Below are 5654 nucleotides of genomic sequence, written 5' to 3' on the forward strand. Positions count from 1 at the left end.
CAATCACACGAAATGAGCGAATACTGTAGGATCTAGGGGCTCCAGATCTAACAACGGAGATGGCGCCTGATGGGAAACCAGATTTGACGAGGGAATTAAGCCGTGGCACATAAAAGTCTCAAGTCTGATTTGACCGCTGAGTTGACGGATGAGTCATTCCATAGTGTAATTGATATACCGAACCATTGAGTAGCACAGTTCATGAGAGGACAAGTGGCTACTCCCTATGAGATGTTGGTGATGACGCAGAGGCAGGGAATTCCAAGCAAACAACAGCAGGCGATCTGAAGGGATGGAAGAGGAAGCGAACAGTCAAGGATAGATTGGCTTTAAGCCATGAACAGATAGAGAACAGAACAAGAGAAGAGAAGGAAGAACCAGAGAAGAAAAACAGTGAAGAAAAGGCAAAAGAGACAGTGAAGCAAGAAGTAGAAAACAGAGAGCCGAGCTGACCTAAGGCAACATCGAGCAGACAGAAGGCTTGAGAGGTTCAAGCAATCCCTGTGAGGATCTGCCAGGAATTGAGCACCACATTGGGCTCCTCCCATTAAAATACCAGAGAGGTCAAGACTTGGAAAGGAAAAGAGTCTGTGCACTCTAGTGGCTTGGGGAATCCAAGAACCACCCTGCCAAGCATTATCTGTTTTAGGAGACTCAAATTGAGCTCCTCATTGTAAATATCTGCTTTAAAGACACAATAAAAGAAGGCCACCACTGAAAAGCTGGACCGGAGACGTAGCCCTGGAGAATAGGGTGAGCTCCTTATTAATTTGTTGTGTTCTTGTATTTTCTTACTGTGCTTCCCTTACTGTTTTCCATTTTCCAGTGTCTGTGTATTTTGCAATCTAATCGATCCGTTGCCTAAAATAACATAGACACACACCAGCACATGAGTCTGTAATACCTTCATTCATTAATTATTTAACTGGGTCACTCACGAGTGATTTTCAGATCACTTCAGCTTGTTCAATGGGCAGTCCCTGTATAGGTGCCCGTGTTCATGGCACTTACGGCACCTAAATGGGATGTGTTCATAGTCCACCGCCTGCACCCATTCCTCATCATACACTTCTAAAATGATTGCATCTGGAAGTGCCCCAGATAAGTCCATTTCCACACATATCCGGGCAAAGGAAGTGTATTTGCCTCTTAGAGTAGCATCTGAGATCTTTATAAAATGCCCTAGCTTATTGCCGATAGCCTTTAGAGACTCTGACAGCCAATAATCTAAAGGAAGGGAGTAGAGTCTTATCCATACCAGTACCTATGTGAAAGTTTCTTGTTTTGGGACAAAGTTCATCACCCATGGTCGCATGTAAAGGCCTGCAGAAGCGTAAAAATAGGGTCCTCCCTTGAACACTTTGTCTTTATCCTCTAAGCTTGTGAACACCACCGTGAAGAAGCCCTTGGACCCAAGGTGAAGGTTGATTTCCCCCTTTATTTTCCAGTGGTTCCTTACCCATGCTTGCAAAGCATTCTCCGTCGGCCATATCCCCATAAATTTATAGATAACCACATATTCCGCCATGTGATCTTTATGCACATGTAGTGCTAGGTCACTTAAAACGACCCGAGGAATAGTGGTCGACTTGGGTTTACAGACCCCTGTTGTACTTATAGGAGCAACTTTCTAACTGCTAACCTCTGTCCTCTTCTCCTTACTAGATTCCTCATGATTCTCTTCTGTCCATGAGGTCTGATATTTTCTTATTTTTCTGTATTCATAACCTTTGTTGCCACCTATGTTGGTTTCTTGAAGCGATGCGGTCCAGCTCCCTTGTTTATGTCTGTAATCACTTAACTGTAGGAGGGAGATAAACTCCCTCCTCCGTGCCCCGCCATGGTGACCAGCGACAAAACCCTAATGCAAAACCCTAGTTCAGATTCCAGAGTCCACTTCTTGCAACAGTTACTAAAGGAATCTCATTCTAATTAATTAATTATTATTATTATATAAATTAAAATTATTTTTATAAAATATTAATCTAATTAATTTTGTAACACACATTATAGATATATATATATATATATATATATATATATATATATATATATATATATATATATATATAGATATATATAGATATATATATATATATATATATATTATCAGAATATTTATTTAATAACTAAAACATTAATTATATATAAAATATTAAGGGTCGTTGTGCATAAATGATGGTTTCTCATGATGAGTGAGTCAATGGTAATGAAAATTTGGAAAAACAATAATATATTGATTTGATGAAAAATTATAGGTACTTATACAATGAATTTGAATATGGTGTAAAAAATAAAATGTAAAGAAATGGATTAGTTTTTCCAATATATAATTTTTATTTGTAGAAATTGTGTCTAGCTATGTGAATTTTGAGCTTTACTAGAATTAATATGATATTTTTTATGCAAAATATAATGCACACATTTCCAATAGTGCAACATTTGGTTACCTAAATGATGAAATCTTGCTACAAAATTTATAGAGTTTTAGAGAATATAGTGTTCTTGTATACAACTATTTTTTCAAAATTTATGATCTTGAGTTTATATCTTCGTTAAATCATGAAAGTCATTATTACTTCTTCCATTAATGAAACCTAAAAGAGTTTTAACATTATCAAAAATCCTTTTTTTCTATATTGTAGGTCTTAATGTCCTCTAGTACACCATATATATATATATATATATATATATATATATATATATATATATATATATCCAATGGTTAAGGCCCCAAAAAGTAATAGTTGAAATAGGAAGGGATGTATTTTAAGATTTTGAAATATGTAAAGAGAAAAATGTATTAAAAATAGTAAACATTATTGAGAAATTATATATTTAGAATCTACACATTGAACTCTACATTTGTATTTAGTTTCATGGACAACAAATTTGTTTAGCTTAAAAAAAAATGTTAAAGATAGAGATATATATACATTCTCTCGAAAAACAATGTTTTCTTATATTTGCAATGCAAACCACCATAATCATGATATCTAAATCTAAAGCAACCAAGTCGTCATGCACATAATATTCCAACCAATAAATAATTAAATTCAAAAAAATATGTGTGCATTTCTAGCACCAAAACATGTGTGTGCTTCTAGCACAAAAATTTCTACGCATTCTTAACACTAAAAATATGTGTGCATTCTTAGCCCTAAAAATGCTCATAGTGCTAGGAATGTGTGTGCTCCTAGAACTAAAAATGTCTGTTCCTAGTGTTAAAAATGTGTGTGCATTCCTACAGCTAGTGACTTTAACACATGAGAAATGGTTGAGGTGGAGTTAGTGGGGTGGGGAGGGAGAGGAAAATAGAGGGAGTGATAGAGGGGACAAAGGAGAGAGGAGGGGGGGGGAGCGAGGGGGGGAAGAATGAGTCGGTGAGTGAGGGGAGAGAGTGAATAAAATTCAAAAAGTAAGAGTTAAGGAAAGAGGGGGGGAGGGAGAGAAAGGGAGATATTTGTGGTTGACATAGGGAAGAAGAGAGAGACGGAGTTGGAGTGGGGTTGTTGTGAAGAAATGACTACGAGAGCAAGAGAGAGAGAGAGAGGGAGATAGTTGTGGTTGACATGGGGAAGAAGAGCAACGGAGTTGGAGTGGGGTTGTTGTGAAGAAATGACTATGAGAGTGATAGAGAGGGAGATATTTGTGGTTGATATAGGGAATAAGAGAGAGACGAAGTTGGAGTGGGGTTGTTGTGAAGAAATGACTACAAGAGAGAGAGAGAGAGAGAGAGAGAGTCTCAGAGTGGGGGGGATGGAACGATAAAGTGAGGGAGAGAGTGGAGGGGGAAGAGAGAGGAATATTGAAAGATGGAGAGATGTTCATGTGGGGGCAAGAGAATGAGAAATGGGATATATATAGAGAGAGAGAAAGCGGGGAGAAGAGAGAGACATATAGAGAAGGGGGAAGAGGGGGAGGGCGAATAGAGATGTATAGAGAAAGAGAGAGGGAGAGACACAAGAAAAACTACATAAACTAAGGTGACATGAAAAAGTAGCATGCATTAATCAAAATGTGATTAGTGAAGAAGAAAAGTATGATTATAAGGGGAAATATGGCGGAAAATAAGGGAAAATGAGGGTGAAAATGATACAAATTCCATGTCCCAACACATCCTAATTATCTCATTATCCATCTACTTACGGTCATCGGCAATGGTGACTTGGTTGACTTCAATTCCAATCATCTACATTTGGTGAAACATATCATTTATATTGTTCAAAGCAAAATTTTAGAACATTATAACTAAGATAGAGATCCAAGCCACCAACAATCCAAACAAATATCATTGTTGAACTTGTTTGTTGATTTTTCCTTCTCAACGACCTTTTGCAGTTTTTTTAATAGAATAATCAAGCGCCAACAATGTTATTTAATTCTCCATCATTGTCAACTTCTTCTTGCTTATATTTAAATTGATATCTTGAATTAATTTTTGGTGAATATAGAGGTATCACAAGTAAACGATCTAAAAGATCTCCACAAGGGCTTCAAGTGGCAGCATTCGCTTTAGATTTGAAGCCCATAACAATTATGGTGGATCATTTCTTCTTAAAATCCTTTCGACGAATAATGAAATATTCCACCATGTCAAACCGCTCAAATATTTCCCTAACTCTCTCAGCATTATAATCACCATATCCAACCAATGAATTCCTCATAGCTTTCACCATCTTTTCCTTGTCCATGTCTTGCTCATAATTAGCTTGCATCCCCTTTTTCATCGAAGGCCTTTTCTTGCTCATTAATCTCATTCATCCTTTTCGTATGCTTCAAAGCTATATTGAAGGCCCTATGGTGTTCCCTATTGAGCCTTTCATCCCTCAGGTGCATGAATTCATGAAAGTAATTCTAGGCAATCTTGTTAGTGAGAAGCTCGTAGACAGTCTGGATCTTGTAGAAGAGGGTGGCAGCGTTGGCGTTGTGGAGCCTTTTATCGGGATGACATGCAAGGGCTTGGGATTTGTAGGCCTTGCATATATTTGCCACCAAAATTTTTGAACCCTCTTGGCCTAAATGTAACCCTAACACCTGGTAGTGATCCTCCTCCATAACTTCAAAGAGCTTCAAACCCATGAATCTCTTAGATAAATGAAGAAAATTATGACGGGAGCAATATTCTTCATGAAAAGTTCAGTCTAGGGTTTATATTTTCCCCTATGTTGAATCGTTGTGTTGCATAAACAAAACAAAATAAACGATAGGACCAGAATTGGAGAAGTATAGGATCGAAGCTCCAAGGGCCATGGAGCCAGTTGAGTTTTTTGTCAAGGATGGACTGTAGGGTGATGAGAGATTGATGTATCTTTCACAAGCTCACATACTCCCTGGTAGTTGTGCCCCCATGCATGTGGTATAGTATGTGGTCTCATCATTATTATTGTGGCTATCCTAATCATTAAGTGGGATCGATTAGGGATCTCATTTTCATCCTACCAAATGGTAGCTTCATTGAACAGATATTCTTTGATATTTTGAAATGTACAAGAGGTGAGCAAGCTATTAGAACTCGCTTTCATACCATTAATCTAGAATTTGGGGTTAAAATTTGGGAGGCTTGAAGAGAAAACACAAAATATTCCCTAAAATTATTCTGAAAAATATTGATGAAAAATGCACGCACAAATACATCACAACATATGAAAAGA

At 37.3% G+C, this 5654-nt stretch overlaps 1 pseudogene; it reads right to left on the reverse strand.

Moving 5' to 3' along the window:
* Positions 1 to 4358: 4358 nt before the first annotated feature.
* Positions 4359 to 5058, reverse strand: LOC149164175 (uncharacterized; annotated as a pseudogene).
* Positions 5059 to 5654: the final 596 nt, after the last annotated feature.

The sequence above is a fragment of the Pinus tabuliformis genome, chromosome 5_1 (genome assembly GCF_031772625.1).
Source record: "Pinus tabuliformis cultivar Carrire ecotype Pingquan chromosome 5_1, CPIR1, whole genome shotgun sequence".
In the NCBI taxonomy this organism is placed as follows: domain Eukaryota; kingdom Viridiplantae; phylum Streptophyta; class Pinopsida; order Pinales; family Pinaceae; genus Pinus; species Pinus tabuliformis.